Raw genomic sequence first — 20,767 nt, forward strand, 5'->3', positions numbered from 1 at the left:
AAAATAATAACAGTTTCCATTGCAAAGAATAAGCACAAAGGCATAGTATTATTTTGAACTCAGTTTTGTCAGTAGTGAACAATCTCTAGGTCTAAAGAAAATGATGGAAATAAAGTCAACATATTCTATTTTGAAATAGTTAGGAATAGTCAGATGTGTTTTCTAGTCTTTGGAAAAACATATTTCAGAAAATTCAAAGAAAACTTAATGTTTCCTCAGCCAGACTGCTGAGAAGAAAAAATGCTGATGAACAATTGGAGGCAATGAGAATGTAATTCTAATCATGCTAATTCTAACAATTTTGAAGCCTCTCCAAACACTGCTCTGTGTGGCATAGTTTGCATTTAACCATTTTGAATGTCATGTATGTTTTTCAGAATATGATGAATACTAGTGATCTTATCCCGTCCTTTTGGCCTACCACAGATGCATATATACATATATCTTCCAAATATTATATATCATTTCATGTAACTTATAGATTCACTGAAGCCCAATCTTTTGCTTGGATATGGAATTCTTTGAAAGTGTAGCCTAAATAAATCTCTTCTGTAGTTTTTTATTTATATTTAATCAGCTGAAAGTAATCTTATCTACTGAATTCCTATGAAATGCAACCTGATCCTTTTCATGACATTTCTTTCTGCATTCTATTATAACATTAGATTTATCTCGGCTTCACTTCTAAGCTATAACTTCTTTGAGAGCATAGCTCATGTTTGTATCCCTGACAGAGGTTCAGTGAATAAAAGAGAATACAGTACTAGGAGAAAAAAAAAAAAAAAAACCACATCACTACAATGAATATATACTACTTACTATGAAAATATATCTATTAAGCAAAGAATCAACTGATGCTAGTAAAGTAAACCCAAAATTTAAGTGTATTTCAAAAGATCAAGGACAGCAAGAAGTTTAGGAAGCTTAGTTATTGTTTTGAGATAGTTGTCTCCCATTTTGGCTATTGAGAATATTTTTAAAAGTAAAAGAGGGAATTTAAATTTCTTTAAGGGAAAATTGTAGTTTAAGATGGGTCATAGAATAATTGGAAATCATTTAATTCTCTTAGACCATCTTAATCTTCCAATTTACCTCAATTAAATTGTAGGGCAATAAAAGAGTTTGGAGGTTTGGCAAGCCATTTTCTGTAATCTCAGAAAAAAACGGACAGTAGGGGAGTCAGTAGAAGATGGTTAAAAAGCAAAGCTATCCTGTGCTTTGCAAGAGAAGGATGTACTCCACAAACAATGGACCACAAAAATTAGGACATCAAGAGAAAGAAGTGATAACATGAAGCTAGCATAGCTTCGTAAAGAAGGCAAATGCACATTTTTGTTTATAAAGCATGAGTTATTTGTTGTGGATCCATGTTAGCTAAATCATTAAGCATTAATGCCATCACCTCTTTTCTAATATCAGCAATGAATACTCAAAGCCCTCGTCTCTATCATCAGTGTGATATCTACAAGTGATTTCAGTTTGCAAATGCTCTGCATTCTCCACATCTAACTTTACCAGAACTGCACAAAACTGGCCTGTTACTTACCTCTCATAAATGCTCTCAATGGCCCATATGCTTGCTTATTTGATCAGTTCCCATTGTTGCCTCATGTTGATTTTGTGGAATGGCTTCTGATCCTTTCAGAACATCTAGCCTTTTTTTGAGTAATTACTGACCCTAAAGCTGTCAGATATTTTAAGACCATTGTCACAATTTTAATATTATAAGTGTATAATGCAAATTTAATCAACATCTGTTTAATTCAAAATATACTTTGTGTACATAAAACTATACTATGAAAAAGTAAATATAAAAAAGCATACATTTAAAAATTTTATACAAATGTTTGATGAATTTCAGACTGTATTTTTTTAAAGACAATTACGAATATTTTACCTACAGTTAATATTTGTGACATTGGTCTATTAGTAGTAATGTATGGTCTGGATTTAAATGAATTCCATCTAGTTTTGAGTCTTAATGAAAGAATTTGTGTATACTAAAGACTTTTAGAGTATAATGACTGCCAGTTCAATAAAATTTAAAAATTTTGAGAACATATTTTTATTACAATATAATTATGCATTCTACTTTAGGCCATTTTAATCTTTTTATTTCTATTGTCAACAATGGATAGGAGAACTAGATAGGAGATCTAGATAGGACAACTAGATATCTTGATAGGAGAACTAGAAATATGGAAGTAATTCTTTCATTTAGTAGCAAGAGTTTTGGTTTTTTTCCTAAATCAGAGTTGAAGAGGTAAATGGTCCTAGGCACTTGGTAATTTGATTGGGTGACTGTAAAAGTTCAGGAACGCATTCAGATGTCTGCAGACCACAGGAAGAATGAACATTTCATTTTCCTCTTAAAGTCCCTGAAATATTTTAAAGGATGTCAGTTTATAAGTAAACATTCCCTGAAGCTCCTACTTTAGCAGGAAGCTAAATAAAAAAAGTTTACGTTTTCCCAATACAAATGGAGATTTACTTCCTAGCCCTATTCTCTGGAGACAAATGTCTCTCCTCAAGGCTAGGAAGATTTGCCTATGATTTTAAGGGCTAGAAACACCTTTTCTGGTCTCCAAAATGCCTACGATGTTTTGTCATATTACTTGATGATTTTGCATTAGAGATGTATCCTTTTGAGATAATAAAATTCAAATCTCTCTGAAGGGGTTTCTTCTACTTTAGTCATTCATTTGGCTACTAGTGGACAAAATGTGTTTCTGTGTTACAGGATGAAAGGATGATTGCCAGCCAACAAATCCCTAGAGTCAGTACTGCATTATATGTTGCTTAGCAATTTCCACGATTTTCTCAGTCTAGTTTACAAATAAAGACATTAGAAATCAAGGGCAGGTGGGTATGTTGTAGGAAGTTGTGCAGTTGGTATTTATTCTGTGTTTCTAATCTCTCTATGTTGATTTTAAATATGTTGACTTTAAAACAAAGGAAATGGCAGGGTAATAGGTGGTGTGATAGGGTGGCTATAATTTAGTTGGATGGCATAGAAAGGTGTTTACTAGGAGATAATTCTTATTTATTTTTTGGTTTCTTAAAGGTTTATTTATTTAATTTGAGAGAAAGAGAGAAGTACAGGAAGGGGCAGAAGGAAAGAATCTCAAACAGACTTCTCTTTGAGCGCAGAGCAATCCCATGACCCGGAGATCTTGACCAGAGGTAAAATCAAGGATCAGACGCTTAACCAACTTAACCTACTGAGCCATGGAGGTAGCCCTCCTAGGAGATACTTTTACGCCAGGACTTGGATGAGGTAAAGCATCCAGTTGTGAAAAAATCTGTGGGAAGGAATTTTCAGACAGAAAAAAGAAGTATTTAGGACCTAAAGTAGTAAGGAACATGACATGTCAGAGACTGGGTAATTTTCATTTATATTATTTTATGCATTTGATTTTACTATCCCTTAGGTTAGTCTTTGTAAAGTCTTCCACAAATTGGACCTTGCTTTAAGTTTAATTCTCCCCTGATCCTTTCTCAACCATGCTCCATGCTAGTCTGCGCCTCTGTGACTTTGTATAAGCTGTTTCTTCTGTTTAATAGCCTCTCATTCATTTGTTCTTGTATCTTAAACTGCGACTCAAGCATTCCCTCTTTTAGGAAGCTTTTTCTCATTCTGATGAAGTCTTAGGTTTGGTGGGGTGAGGTCCGGAGCCCATAACCAAGAAAGAATTCTTGAGACATCTTTGGTACAAAATGGTGGTTTATTAAAGCATGGGGACAGGACCAGTGGGCAGAAAGAGCTGCTGCCCCGGGGGTTTTAAGGAGTGGGCCATTATATGCTTGCAAGTTGGAAGGGGGTCAGGGGTGGCATAAGTCTCTAAGGAATTTTGGAAGCAAGGTTTCCAGGACCTTGAAGGGCTAGCTATTGTTGGGCAAAAGGTTATTCATTACTGGGAATAAAACCTTTGTTGTGAGACCCCTTAGGGTGGGCCACATGCTTGAGAATGATTGTCAACACTATCTTGGAGGGTTTAGAGGTAAATGAAGTTTCAGAAGAATTGTTAAAGTAGACTTACAGGATCCTGTAAGTCTAAGCAGACTTTGCCCTAAGCAAAGTGTTAAGGTGGAGGCAGTTGAGTCCCTAGAGGAATGTCACTCTGCCTCTTTTAAGGGCTTGTCAGTAGGTAAGGAAATTTAATAATTTTTCTTCCACACCAGTTCTCTCCTGCCCACCACCCATAGAATTACTCAGGTAACTTGATTGTGCACTTGAGACCTGGCTTTGCATTTATTGATTTACAGGTCTGCTTTTATCACTAGTGAGTTTCTTTAAGACCAAGAAATTTTTATAATTCATTGCCTGGTATGATGGTCCACCATAGTAATGCTGCTATATAGTACATAATCCTGGTAGTATATAGTAGACATTTAGTAAATCATTGATAAATAAGTCAATGGGGTATCGTCTTGTTATAACTTAACTAACGTGACATTTGTCTTCCAAACAGTTTCCATACATAATTATTCTAGTTAACAGCCATACACTAACTCTTCATTGTAGCTATTTTTCTATAGGCACTAGGATGTTTATCATTATTTCATTTCAAAACAACAAAAAAAATTAAGTATAATCATTTATGTTTAATACAAACTGCACTTATGGAAATATTCTGAAAAGATTAATTTCTGATATGTATTTTTCAATTCAGTTTTTTTTTTTTTAGATTTTATTTATTTGACAGAGAGAGAGAGATCACAAGTAGGCAGAGAGGCAGGCAGAGAGAGAGAGAGAGGGAAGCAGGCTCCCTGCTGAGCAGAGAGCCCGATGTGGGGCTCCATCCCCGGACCCTGAGATCATGACCTGAGCCGAAGGCAGAGGCTTTAACCCACTGAGCCACCCAGGCGCCCCTCAATTCAGTATTTTTGTTTAGCATATTTATAATAGATTTTCAGCCTACTTTTAAATACGTTGGCATTGAGAACTGGGTAATATTTAATGAAAATCATGACTTAATAGCATGTTTTATGTAGCTTGTTTGTTTCTTTTTAATTTAGAATGGTAGAGTTATATTTGAGATCTTCATTACATTTTATTCACCAGAACTCAATGTTCTTTCTTAACTTGGAACCTAAGGGCTTTTCCAGTTCCTAAGTGCCTGGCAGAAGTAGAATAGCTGAGAACCTAGGAGGAGAAATTATGGGAGATATGGCAAGAGAGGTAGAAGGAGCATATGGACATTAGGGCAGCGCCAGACTTTAAGAGATGACAGAGACATAGCATTAAAGTAACCATGCAGAATGGGAGATAACGTACTTGGAGCTTTCCCCACCCCAGGAGGCTTCCAGTATACTAACTCTTGCTCAGTGTCTAAAGAGGTGTCTAAGTGATTGGCTTATGTGGTAGGCTTTATCCTAGTCAGGAAGAGGATTCCACCCTGTAAGTTCTCCTTGAAGTCCTTGGGGGTTACTAGGGAAGGATACAAATTTACTGAATGAACTAAGCTAATGAATAAATGCATAAGCCTTTAATATCAGTCCCCTTATTTATGTGTCTTGAAAGTTTATATTAATATGTACTTCTAAATTCTTATTTCATCTAACGGGGTAGAATCTACTACTAATACTCTTGATTTTGATACTCAAATTATTTGCTTTGCCCTGTAGGAACTCCTTCAAGATGGTTTGCTTATCCTTTTGGCATGTGCTTTTGATTATTTGAACACTTTTTTGCTTCTTTATATAACAAAATATTTCAGTTTCATCTTGCTCTTTCTCTTCCTGAGCTCTGGAATTTTCCTCCCCCACCCCCACAAGGAACCCTGTTCCTTTTAGTGGAAGATCGTATTTGGAAACCAAGATACATATTGGCTTATTTATTGTTATTGCTGGGCCATTATTTCTAAACCCTTTCAGTGGACAGAGTTAGGAAATGTATATAGAGACATTTCAAGTATATTTATATGTAATATATTAACTATACTTACATATATGAAAAATAATATCATACTTATATTTCCAGTTAACATCACAAGTCCCTTTATGTTCCATAAGAAGAGATAACTCAAATCACTGACTTATTATGAACAAAACACTAGCATTTTTGGGTTTTGTTTTTGTTTTGTTTTTTAAGATTTTACTTATTTGAAAGTGAGAGAGCACAAGTCAGGGGCGGGAAAGGCAGAGGGAGAGGGAGTAACAAACTCCCCACTGAGCCAGGAGCCTGATATGGCTCTCAGTCCCAGGACCCTAGGATCATGACCTGAGCCAAAGGCAGACATTTAACCATTTGAGCCACCCAGGTGTCCCAAAACACTAGCAGTTTTGAAGGGACAGTATTTGTTACCTATATAAAGTGGGCCTGGAAAGTAATAATCTTGTTCTCATACAAAGCTCAATGAAATAGGTTTCATTAATATTTAAACATAATGTATATTAGAATCTTGGATATCAGAGGGAGGCATTATCTAGAAATGTGATCTAGATGTTATTTTTTAAGATTTTACTTATTTGAAAGTGAGAGAGCACAAGTCAGGGGCGGGACTTGTAGACTCTTGTAGTGTTGTTCTGGATCTGCATCAGAATAGAAAATAAGATCAGGAGCAAAATCTTTTACTAATCCTTCACAACATTGTTAACCACATGGAGAAAGCATATTTAGCATACATTACACCCAAAATCTTGGATGCATATTTGAGAAGAGTATAAACAAACAAGGAAGTATTACAGTGACACTGACATAGCAACACTACCTACCTGGGGAAAATACTAGTGTTTTCTCTTTGGATAAATACAGTGGCTATAGATACTAACCATTTCATTTAGCAATAGCTTGACTATTATTTGACTACCAACACAAGTAACTTGTTGAGAGATTAAGAGGATAAGTTATGAATATCTAAACACTGAGGATCTGCACCGTAAAGCCCTAGGACTACTATTCTAGTTCTAACAGAGTTCTCTTCCCAGCATGTCTTGGAGAACTTTAATGCAGTGATCTGTATCTCCCCTACTAGGTTGAAAACCAGAGCTTCTCTACTTGTTTTACTAATCCCCAAAATTAATTCAATAGAAGACCATGCTTATTTTTACTAGTTCCTTTGCTTTATCTAGAAAAATAAAGTGTGAAAAATAGTATGACAGTTTAAAATTTGTTTTATGTACTAAGTAAAACAAAGATTCCCACTTTAATACCACATCATATACACACTTGCTAAATATTGCATTGTAATAATTTAATGACCTGAAAATAAAGCATATATATGTATATATTCATGTAATATGTGCTCTTTTTACCTTCAAAATCATTTTTTAAAAGGGAATGCCCAAGGGGCACATAGGTGGCTCATTCGGTTAAGTGTCTGACTCCTGATCTCAGCTCAGGTCTTAATCTCAGGGTCAATGAGTTCAGGCCCCATGTTGTGCTCCACAGGTAGCAGGGAGCCTATTTAAAAAAAAAAAAAAAAAAAAATGAAGACCTAAAGAAGCTACCACTGTAATTAAAAAAAAAATTTTTTTGACCAGTGTTAGAAGGCAAAATTAACTAACAATGGATAAGGAATTATTATGTGATATATACCATATGTTTTGCATTTTATTTAATTATCAAAACAATTTATTGCTAGAGCTGTTATCCCCATTTTATGGAAGAAGAAACTGAGATTACATATTTTATTGAACTTGGTCAACTCTTTGCAACTAACACATTATGGATCTAGTACTTAAAGCCACATATGTTTGACTCTAGACCCTGTATTGAGTGCACGATGTAAAGCTTTGAACTGTCCCTGGCTGAAAACAACTTTTGTTAAACTGATTCTTTGCTTCTTGATCTGTAAAGGAAGTATGTTGACCTATCTTAGTTTTTAATAAAGATCTCCATGTTTTTAATACACAATAATTAATGTTCACTACACTTAATAGTTTTTTTCTAGTCTATATTCATTATTGTAAAACAATTATGACTCAGTGATGCTTTAAACTTAATTTCAATTTTATTAATTAAAACACATCTGTATACATATGGAAAGTACCAGTTGTGACAATAGAATAGAGTACTTTATTTTGAAAAGTAATTTATAACTGAAAATTGGCCATAGATAAATTGTGAACATGGGGGCCACACATATGGGGGTAAATGTTGGCCTGGAGTCTTTTTTTTCTTTCTTTTTTAAGACAGTTGTAGTCATTAAATGTTTTTGTTGAAGTATAATTAACATACAGTGTTATATTCATTTCAGGTGTACTATATAATGATTCAGCAATTCTGTACATTACTCAGTGCTTATCATCTTAAGTGTACTCTTGATCTGTCTTACCTATTTCATCTATCCCCCACATCCACCTCCCCTCTAGTAAGCACCAGTTTGTTCTTGTCATTAAGGGTTTGATTTTTTTGTTTATTTGTTTGTAATTCAACAATTCTATACATAGTGCTCATCACAATAAATGTACTCAATCCCCTTTATCTATTTCACCCATCCCCCAACTCACCTCTGGTAACTACCACTTTTTCCCTATATTTAAGAGTCTGGCTTTCCCCCCCCCCCCCCAGCCGGGGGTGGGGGTGTGGTGTTCCTTTTTTCTTTGTTCATTTGTTTCTTTAATTCCACATATAAGTGAAATCATATGGTATTTGTCTTCCTCTGTTGATATATTTCACTTAGCATTATATCCTCTAGGTCCATCTACCTTGTTGCACGTTGCAAGATCTCACTTATTTTTACGGCTGAGTGATATTCCATTGTATATATACACCACATCACCACATTTTCTTTATCCATTCGTGTATGAATGGACAATTGGGTTGCTTCCATATCTTGGCTGTTGCAAATAATGCTGCAAAAACATAAGAGTGCCTGGAATCATCTTAAATGAGCATTATCCAAAAGAACTGCTTAATAAGTAATAGGATCCCGGAAGAGAATCTATGAAGAGATGGACCTGCTGAGAACCAAATCACAGTGAATCGTAGGTGAGAGATGCCTACCAATGAATGGAGAGAGAAGTAAATTTCTGAGGAATCATGCAAGGAACTGAAATACTCTGCGAGGAAAAAAACCAAGAGTCACTTTTGACACTTGTCAAGCCAGACAGCAATGATGGCAGCTCACAAAAGTACCAGCAGGCAGTAGCTTTCTTGTGCCCTCGCCTCTCTATCCACCATCTCAAACCCTGGTGTGATCAGAAACAATGCAAGTTAGTGACTGAAGAGAGAAAGAAAGACAAGTTGGGAAAACAGAGGAATCTCTATCCAAGCCGTACCGTGTGCTGCAGGCCTGCCTTCTGTTGCATGGCTGATTAGGTGAGTGCAGAAGCTTTAATTTTAAATGAAGCTTGTAGTTTTTACTATACTCTGGCTGTCCCTATCACTTTCAGAATTGAAATAGTTTAAGTAACTAAAGTACCAGGGGGATTTTTATTATTTATGACAGCTATGGGACAACAACCAAGATTTTATCCAGGAGAAGGAGAAGAATTACCCTATGGAGCACACTTTAATGGACATTTTGAGAGAAAAAGTTATGTAATGATTTCATTTGGCAATTCTGTTCCTTCAGAATATCATCATAGATTTATATATCCATGTACCATATATCAAAAAATACTCATTTATCTTTATATGTGCATGTATTAGATGGAGCACATTGCCTTTTGCAGATTTTCTTGTTTTTTAAAAGTTCTTACTTGCTTATTCTCTTAATTGCATTTGTATTCTTTCTAAATTTTTTAGTTATAAGCAAAGAAGGGTCAAGTTTTTATATGCAATAGTCTATGTTTTTCTTTATAATTGAAGAAAATCATATTTTATCTGAACACCATGTACATATGATCTGTGACACCCCATCGTTTTTTCCTTGTGAATGTTTATAAAGTACAAATCATCTCAAATCAAAGGATCAGAATTAGATTTGAAAAAATGTATTCAATAAGATGTGTAAGATGAGATAGTATTAATTCTAATTAAATTCATAGAGGATTTGAAATTAGATGTAAATCTGTAGTATCATATTACATTAAATATAAATTAGTATTTGATTTGCATTCAGAAAAATGTACTATTTTCACTTCTGAGAACCATTTAGACAGAACATGAGAACAGATATCCTATCTTTATTTTCTCTTCTCCCCTTGCGACTTAAATGTTATTGGAAAATCTGCCTAGCCTGATTACCAATATTAAACACTGGTTTTGAGAAATCTGGAGAAACTAAGATTCACATTTTAGTCAGAGATAGAATACAGTAAGAAGTAATTTTATAAGTGTCAAAAAAATGTTAGGTAACAATCTTAAAAGCTAACCTAACAAATACTGAATTTTAGATATTAAGGCTAGAAAAGATATATAAAACACAAGAGTTTCTTGAATAAATGTTCCACATTTAACTTAAAGAATTATTTAAGACTTAGTGTTCCACTATCAGTATGTGGACATTTACAGAAATGTTATTTGAAACTGATACGGGTAGTTAACTTAGAAAATCTTTAGAATTTGGATTTAGGTCCTATAATTCAGAATTTAGATGTTGTTCAAAGGAGGTTTCTATTGGACACTAAAACCACCATTTAATGAGGTGTATTAAAAAAGGAAAATTCTAGTATAAAAGACTATTAATGTCCTATATGACTTCATTCTTACTACTATCGTGTAGATAATAAAGTTTATAAAACATGTATTTATTATTATTTCATTATTAACCATGGCTATTCATAAAAAATAAAACCCCCAAATACAGCAAAAATTAATATTTATTAATATTTAGTATTACTTTGAAAATTGAGACTGTTTAACAATACTGGTTGTGATTATATAGCATTCTGAATTCAGTGAATCCTTTGACAGTCCTAATTTCCTACCCAAGAGCTATTTTCCACTTCTCCATTACTGACAGGACCCCTTTTTGTTCAGGTTGGCAGTGTTCCCGGATAAAATAGTCACCTCAGACTCTGTTGCAGCCAAGGGTAGCAATGTAATAAAAGTGTAGGCAATGAGACACAAGTATATTTCTGCTAAGAGACTTCTGGCATTATTTTTGTTTTTCTAATACAAAAACTCTTTTTGTCCCTTTCTCTACAGCACAACTGAAGAGGCAGAAGCCATCTTGCCTCTATGATTAGACAAGCATGAAGATAAAAGCTTCCCTGTGAGGATAATGGAACAAAGTGATAGAAGGGGCCTAGATTCCCTTCCTTTAGACTTCTTGTTATGTGGGGAAAATAAAATGCTATTACAAGTTTATGCCAGAAATGGGCTTCAGTTTCTTGAATATCAGTACATCAGAGTTCATATAATGTCCATTAATTGGCAAAAGTAATCCATTTTAAAGGATTAATCTGAGGGATAATACCTATATCTGAAGGACTAACAGATACCTAACTACAATTAAATCTCAGAAAAATTATAGCTTTTTACCCCATTGTGTTTTTGAAATTGATCTCTCACAGTTATTTATCAAACTATTAAATACATTTGAACATTGTTATTCATTGTTACAGTGAATCCTATTATTTTCTAAGTGTATTATTTGTGTGTGTGTGTGTGTGTGTGTGTGTGTTTGTGTGTGTGTGTGTACATATACTCAAGGAGCCTGAAGGAACCATGATTTTACAGGGGCACTCAATGCCCAAACTCATATCTCTATTTTTTTTTTAAATATTCTATTTATTTTTTGAGTGGGGGAAGGGACAGACACAGAGGAGAGAGAGAATCTCAAGCAGATTCCACACTGAGGATGGAGCCCCACATGGGGCTTGATCTCATGACCCTGAGACCATGACCTGAGCTGAAAACAAGAGTCGGACATTTAACTGACTGAGCCACTCAAATGCCCCTAACTCATTTTTTAAACTTCTCCATTTAATATCCCTTAAGGAATAAATCCTAATATAACCCATTAAAAATGATTTAATGATTTATCTGTCTTCTATCAACTTATCATTGGAGGCTTCTGGCATCATGTGTTTGTTGACCCATTTACTTTATTTGAATACCTACTTTCTTGAGGGTTTTTATCATAAATGGATGCTCAATTTTGTCAAACGCTTTTTCTATATTGAGAAAACCATGTGATTTTAATAATTTCATTGATGTGGTGTATCACACTGATTGATTTGTGGGTGTTGAACCATCTTAACATCCTTGGAATAAATTCCACTCAGTATGGCATTTGATCCTTTTAATGTATTGTTGGATTCAGTTTGCTAATACATTGAGGATTTTTGTGTCTATATTCATCAGTGATATTAGCCTGTAATTTTTTTGTGTGTGCGTCCTTGTCAGTATCAGGGTAATGCTAGCTTCATGAAATGAGTTTGGAAATGTTCCCTCCTCTTTGATTTTTTTTGGAAGAGTTAAAGAAAGATTGGTATTAATTCTTTAAGTCTTCAGTAAGGGGGGAAAAAAAGTCTTCCAGTGATTCACCAGTGGATTCACCAGTGAAGCCATCTGGAATGGACTTTTCTGTGTTGAGAGTTTTTGACAACTTATTCAGTCTCCTAAAAATGATTGTGATGTTCAGATATTTTATTCATTCTTCAATCTAGGTAGGCTGCATATTTCTAGGAACTGATCCATATATGATAGGTTGTTCAAATTGTTGGCTTATAATAGCTAAAGTTTTTCTATTTTTTTTTAAAGAAACACCTTTTAGTTTCACTGATGTATTGTCTGTTTAGTCTTTATTTTCTTTATTTCTGCTCTGACTTTGTTATTTCCTTCCTTCTACTAACTCTGGCTTTAGTTCTTTTTCTAGTTTCTTGAGGTATAAAGTTAGGTTGTTCAAGATTTTTCCTTTTAATGTAGGTATTATTGATGTGAACTTGCTCCCGTTTACTTTGACTGATGGTAAGATATCCTATCTAAGGGACATTTCTTTATAGAGCCAAACCATGTCTTTTTTTTTTTTTTTTTGAAAGTCATGTCTTTTTATCTAGCTCAGACTTCTTTGTCACTTAGCCACACTGAGTATTGAGAACAGTTATAAAGGATTCTGCATTCAGTTCCTCTAGGGTAGGGTGGAGGGGTTATCCACACCAACAAGCAATTATTGGATACCCATCTAGGTATTCTACAACTCAACTCAGTTATGACACTATTTACCCAGAGACAGCATCAGATTCCACAGTTTAAAAGTTTAGTTTCACAAGACTGCCCAGCCCTCCTTCAGATGCCAATCAGCTATAGATAAGGTTCCAGTGACCCCTTCCTCAGATTCAAATGATTTGCTAGGATCACAGAACTCAGGCAAATAGTTTACTTACTAGATTACCATTTATTATGAAAGAATGTAACTCAAGGACAACAAGATGAAAAAGATGTATAGGGCAAGCTTTGGGGAAAGGACTTCGAGCTTCCATGCCTTCTGTGATGCACTACTCCCCCTGCATTTCTACATGTTCACCTACCCAGAAGCTCTTTGAACACTGTCCTTGTGAGATTTTATGGAGACTTCTTTACATAGGCATTACTGATTAAATTATTGCCCATTGACAATTTTTTTCAACCTCCAATCCTCTCCTGCTCCTCATCAGAAGTCAGATGGGGATCAGGGTTAGGACTAAAAGTTTCAAGCCTGTATTCATCTTTGTTCCCCCCAAAATAAGCCCCTATTATTGGTTGCTTTCCAGAAGTTACCTCATAAGCCCAGTCATGGAAAGGAACCTGTTATGAACAACAGTGTACCCATTTCATTTTTATGGCTCTGAATCCATTTCAGGAGGTGAGGACAAGAGACCAAATATTATAAGAAAGATGTTCCTATTGCTCTAATTGCTCAGGAAGTTTCATGGATTTTGGGAGCTATGAGTCAGGAAACATGGATGAAGACCAAATATATATTTCTTAAAACTCATGATATCAAAAATTGATATTCAGAAATCTTTAAGTTGGGGGGAAGTAATAAAATCATTTCACTGATTAGTAAATTAAGCCTCAAGATTACATTTCCTCATAGATACTATTTGTGCTAAGAATAAAAATGGCTTAAACTTTACCACTTAAACTACTCTGGAAACTACTTTTCTCAACTTTCCATTTACGTGACAGATTATAAGTTACTAAGTCAAAACATCTTGAAAAAAATGAACACAACTGTTTCTCAAGGTCTGGACACTGGTTAGACTGAGAAACTGCTGGAGGCCATCATATACTTTCCCGCTCAAGTGTGAGCAGTACCTCAGAAGAAGGCTGAGCAAGGTTGTAGTACACAGGCACTACCCATCGCTAGTACAGTGATGCAGAGATTTTGCCAACCACAAATTTGAACTGTCCATTTACTAAAATCTACTTTACTTTCAGTGATACTTCAGGACAACACTGCTTAGACTTTACTACCCTCTAAGTACCTATAGCCTTCAGACTCTTCAAAAATTCAGTTCCTGGTAAAGCAATATGAATAAAAAGGGACTGGGGATGCGGATGCCCTGGGGAGGTAGGTGGGCAGAGAAGAATAAAAAAGGCTTATCTGATCTGGAATTGAACCTGGGTGAAATTTGTTAAGAGGGTAAATCATAAGTGTTTCACCACACACACAAAAAAAATTTTTTTGAAATGTAACTGAGGTGATAAATGTTAATCAGCTTGATTGTGGAGATCATATGTATATATGGATATATAGATAGATACCTCAAATCGTACATTTTTTAAAAAGATTTTATTTATTTATTTGGCAGACAGAGATCACAAGTAGGCGGGGGGTGGCGGGGGGGGAAGCAGTCTCCCTGCAGAGCAGAGAGCCTGATGCGATGCGGGGCTTGATCCCAGGACCCTGAGATCATGACCTGAGCCGAAAGCAGAGACTTAACCCACTGAACCACCCAGGTGCCCCCAAATTGTACATTTTAAGTACATACAACTTTCATCCTTAATTTTTGTACCTCAATAAAGCTGAAGGAGGAAAATGGGGGATTAGGGAGAAAAGTGGTTCATGGAAATTGTACCATAGCCAAGGACAATGCTTGTGAGAAATTCTTGGAAAGTATAGGATTTTATGTTACTTCAGGAGAAAAAATAGTTAGAATAATCCAAAATAAATTAACTTCCTAGAAAACAGTGAACCAGGCAATAGAACGAGATCCCGTTACTATAGTCAAGGCTGCTAAAAGCTAGAAGTTGTTCTAGAAGTTATGTATATTAATTTGCCTTCCACTTCAAGAATAAAAGGATTATTAACTATTATCTAACAATCAAGTAGGTAGTGAGAGACATCTACAGGAATCCATTCTCCCTTTAATAGACTAAACCAGACCCATTGAAAGGACTGAGCATTCCTTTTTCAAGGATAAGCACATAGGCAATATACAAGCAAATAAAGAAACCCAGAATAATAATAAAACCAGAGGCAAACAAACTTATGAAAGAAATTCTTCTGCACAAAGGAAAGAATTATTCTAAAATACTTTAAAAAATGATTTTACTTTAAGAAGCAAAATCAGTTACTTTTAAAATACCTAGAAATGAAACAATCTAGTTAAAAATATTTAGTATCTCAGATACCTTGACAAACTTGGTGAAATACTGAGGATAAATAAATTATTAAAATCCAGTCCCAATGAGATGTAGGTTACTTAGGGACCAGACAAAATACAAGAAACCTAAAGCAAATTCCAGGCTGGCTTTAAAATTAAACCTGTGCAATACCAAACATTAAGAAATAATGGATTTCTGTTTTCTTTTTTCCCCTTTTCTGCAAAGTGACAAGTCTTGGGAGCAAATGACAACCGAAATTTTCATTTTCTGATAAGTGTTTATAAATTATAGCACTGATGTAGAAACTGAAAAGTTTAATATTTAATCCAGGGGGTCAAGAATTAAAATTGAGAAGTAAAAAATGGAAAATTTTGAATGAATGTTTTTATGGTGAACCTTAATATAAGTGAATCCAAGAAATGTGTGTACACATGTTAACACTTGACACAAGTATAATAAATGTCACTTGAAAAAGAAGATATGTAATTCTAAAAAAAAAAAAACAACTGTACTTCTTACCTATAATCTACACCTATATTAAATAAACAAAGATCTGTAAGCATAGGGATGCATTAGGAAAAGCACAGTAAAGTTCTTGTTTTACATAGGAGGGAGGTTAAATTTGTTGAATTTGAAACTAAAAAAAAAAATTATATAATCAAGACCTTTCTCAAAGAATATAAAGTGACATCTTGGGAACATGGCAGAGTAGGAGAATCCTAAGCTCATCTTGTCCCATGGATAGAGCTAGATAACAACCATATCTGTGTAAACAATCCAGAAAATGACCCAAAGAATGGCAGAACAGACTCATCACAGCTAAATGTAAAGAAGAGGCTACATCAAAGCCAAGTATACCTGCAGGACTGTCCATAGGAGGGAGGGATGTCATGAGCACAAATGGTGAACAGGACCAGACCCACACATAGGCATGGGGACCCCACACTGGGAAGATGAATGCCTATAACACTTGGCCTTTGAAAACCAGAGGAGCCTAACAATCAGTGAGGATTAATACCTGAAACTTAAAAATGAGTGAGCTCAGCTCTGGGAGAGCCTGGAGGGTGGAGTCCCTGCTCTTAAAGGGACAGCACAAAAAACAACCCCGCTGATATATAGCATAGAAGCAACAGTGTGAAAAATGCCTGGGATATGTAGGAAAAAGATATGTTTACTAGTTTCAGAGTATGTGCTGGAGAGTCAGGATTCTTTGGGAGACTTCTCCAAGAACAAAAGACCAGCGGCACCATGTCCCTCCTCTACCCCCAAACCCAGACACATGGACACTTGTGGGAGCCAGCACAACCCCAACTCTCCACTTAGCTTGTAAACAGTTTACCACACCCCTGCACTCTTCTGTGGACCCACCCCTCCAATAAGTTTCTTCAGGAGTCTTCTCAAGTGGCTGCAGGTCAACTCCCACAGCAGACCAGCATGGACCTGCTACAGTATGTGTCCCACCCCCTGTTCACTAGCAGACTGACCACTTCCAATATGCCTTTGGCAGGAATTTATCCAAAGTGGTTCCACAAGTCTGCCAATGTGTAAGCAGCCCTGACAGAGGCCAACACCACTCCAAAGTGACTCCTGCCCTGGAGAGAGTACTCATACTAACTGAAGCCCCCAGCAATTGACTGGGGACAGACATCTGGTCTGACTACAGGTCCCACCCACCAATAAAAGCTTCTTAGAGGACAATTCAGGGAGAACACCCTGTAGTTCAGTGCTACCGCCTCTCTGGCCAGTGCTTCACCTAACTCAACTCAAGCCCAAGGTGACTCCCAACTGGCCCACTAATAGCACAGAGACCAAACCCTGCCCACAACAGGCAAAGAGACCATCACCGATGACTGGACTGAAGGCAAAACTCAGCCACAATAGTAGGAGGTATGCAACACACATACAAGACACCCTTGAAGCACCAGGTTCTGATGAACAGGGGACATTGATTGCACTGCAGGGCACTACAGGACCTCTTCTTTATAAGACTACTACTTTCAGGAGCAGGAGATATAGCTGATTTTTTTAACACATAGGTACAGACATAGAGAGTTAGACAAAATGAGGAGACAAAGGAATATCTCCCAGATGAAAGAAGAGGACAAAAAGTAAGACAGCTAAATAAAACAGAGATAAGTAATATGGCTGAAAAAAAGAATTTAAAGAAATGGTCATAAAGATATTCACTGAACTTGAAAAAAGAGTGGAGGGCCTCAATGAGACCCTCAACAAAGAGAAAAAAAAAACAAAAGAGAACCAATCAGAAATTAAAAACTCTATAAACTGAAATTAAAACTACATTAAATGGAATTAGAGTAGACTAGAAGAAACAGAAAATTGGATCAGCTACCTGGAAGACAAAGTAATGGGAAGCAATCGAGCTGAACAGGAGAGAGAAAAAATTAAAATTAAAATAGACTTAGGGAACTCATAAACACCATCACACATAATAATATTCACATTATAGGGATCCCAGAAGGAAAACAAAGGCAGAAAGGGGAGGCAGGAAATGTTTCTGAAGAAATAATAGCTGAAAACTTACAAAATCTGGGGAAGGAAATGGAAATCCAGATCCAAAAGGAAAAGAGAGCCCCCAATAAAATCAACCCAAGGATGTGAACAACAAGATACATAGTAATTAAAATGTCAAGAAGTAGTGATAAGAGAATTTTAAAAGCAGTAAGAAAAAACAAAACACTTATATACAAGGGAAACCTGATAAGGCTATCAGCTGATTTTTCATCACAAACTTGGCAGGCCAGAAGGAATAGGCTTCATATATTCAAATCGCTGAAAGGAAAAAACCTGCAGCCAGGAATACTCTATCTAGCAAGCCTATCATTCACAATAGAAAGAAGGATAAAGAAATTTCACAAACAAAAGGAATTCATGACCTCAAACCAGCCATACAAAAAATGATAAAACAGACTTATGAGTGGAAAGAAAAGACTGTAGTAAGAGTAAAACAAAAATGTGGAAAAAATAAAGCAGTATAATTAAGTATATGTATAAAAATCAGTCAATGGATTCATAAAATAAAAGTATAAAACTATATAATTAAAACATGGAAGGAGACAAGTAAAGAATGGGTTCAAACTTAAGCAACCATCACTTAATATAGACTGCTATGTGCATATGATATTACATATAAATCTAATGGTAACCATAAATCAAAAACTGCTATTAGATATGTAAAAAATAAAGAAATGAATCTAATTATATCACTAAGGAAAGCCATCAAACTATGAGAGAAGAGAGCAAGAGAAGAAGCAGAAGTACAAAAACCACCATAAGACAAGTAACAAAATAGCAATAATGGGGCACCTCGGTGTCTCAGTCAGTTAAGTGGCTGAGGTCATGATCTCAGTGTCATGGGATCAAGCCCCACTTTGGGCCTCCTGCTCAGGAGAGAGTCTGCTTCTCCTCTGCCCTTCCCTGCTGCTCATGTTTGCTCACGTGCTCTCTTTCAAATAAATAAATAAAACCCAAAAAACAAAATAGCAATAAGTATATACCTATCAGTAATTACTTTGAATGTAAATGGACTGAATGCTCAAACAAAAGACATAGGGTGATAGAATGGATAAAAAGCAAGACCTATGTAAATGCTTCCTATAAAGGATTCATTTCAAACCTAAAGACACAAGGAGATTGAAAATGAAGGGATGGTAAAGCATTTATCATGCAAATGGAAGTGAAAAGAAAGCAATAGTTATATCAGACAAAATAGATTTTAAAATAAAGTCTGTAACAAGAAACAAAGAAACACACTATATAATCATAAAGAGAACAATCCAACAGAAGATATAACAATTATAAATATTTATGCACCCAACATGGGAGCAACCAGATACACATGGCATCTAATATAAAACATAAAGGAAATAATCAGTAGTAATATAATAATAGCAGAGGACTTTAACACCCTACTGCATTAATGGATAGATCATCCAAACAGAAAATCAACAAGGAAATAGTGGCTTTGAATGACACACTGGACTACATGGATGTAACATATATTCAGAACATTCCATCCTAAAACAGCAGAAAACACATTCTTCTCAAATGCACGTGTAATTTTCTCCAGAATAGATCACATATCAAGTCACAAAAGAAGCCTCAACACCTGGAAAAAGATTGAAGTCACACCTTGTATCTTTTCCAACCACAATACTATGAAACTAGAAATCAACCACAAGAAAAAGTCTGGAAAAAAACAAGTAAATGGAGGTTAAATAAGATACTATTAACCAATGAATGGGTTAACCAAGAAATCAAGGAGGAAAGCAAAATATACATAGAAAAAATGAAAATGAAAATGCAACAGTCCAAAGTCTTTGGGAAGCAGCAAAACCTGTTCTAAGAGGGAAGCTTATAAAAGTACAAACCTACCTCAAGAAGCAAGAAAAATCACAAAAAATCTGACCTTAAATCTAAAGGAGCTAGAAAAAGAGGAAAAAACAAAACCCAAAACTAGTAGAAAAAATAAGAAATAATGAAGATTAGAGAAGAAATAAACCAAATAAATACTAAAAAAACAAAACAAAACAAACAAAACAAAATAAAACAAAAAAAATCAATAAAACCAGGAGCTGGTTCTTGCAAAATATCAACAAAATTGAAAAACACTTAGATTCATCAAAAAAGGTGGGGGAGGAGACTCAAATTAAAAAACTCTAGAATGAAAGAAGAGAAAAAACAACCAACACCACAGAAATATAAAGGGTTTTAAGAGAATATTATGAAAAACTATATGCCAACAATTGCACAACCTAGAAGAAATGGATAAATTCCTAGAAACATATAACATCCTGAAACTGAATCAGGAAAAATTACAAAATTGACCAATTGCCAGCAATGAAACTGAATCTGTAATATAAAAACTCCCAAAAAATAGAAGTCCAGGACGAGACAGCTTCAAAGGTGCATTCTACCAAACAGTTAAAGAAGAGTTAATACCTATTCTTCTCAAATTTTTCCCAAAAAATAGAAAAGAAAGAGAAGTTTCCAAACTCATTCATTAGGCCAGTCTTACCTTGATATCAAAACCAGATAACAACACTACAAAAAAGAGAACTACAGACCAATATCTCTGATAAGCATAGAAGCAAATTCCTTAACAAAATATTAACAACCCAAATCCAGCAATACATTTAAAAAAATCATTTACCACACTAGGTGTAATTTGTTTCTGGGATGCAAGATTGGTTCAATATTTGCAAATCAATCAACATGATACATTGCATCAACAAAAGAAAGAATAAAAACCATATGGTCATTTCAATAGATGCAGAGAAAGCATTTAACAATGTACGACATTGATTCATAAAAAAAAAAAAA

General features: G+C 35.2%; 1 pseudogene; it reads left to right on the forward strand.

The window, feature by feature from the left end:
* The first annotated feature begins 17,273 nt into the window (after positions 1–17,273).
* LOC111155244 overlaps positions 17,274–20,767 on the forward strand; it is a 32,798-nt pseudogene continuing 29,304 nt past the window's right edge.

Source organism: Enhydra lutris, unplaced genomic scaffold (assembly GCF_002288905.1).
Source record: "Enhydra lutris kenyoni isolate GAN:26980312 unplaced genomic scaffold, ASM228890v2 scaffoldscaffold40, whole genome shotgun sequence".
Classification (NCBI taxonomy): Eukaryota; Metazoa; Chordata; class Mammalia; order Carnivora; family Mustelidae; genus Enhydra; species Enhydra lutris.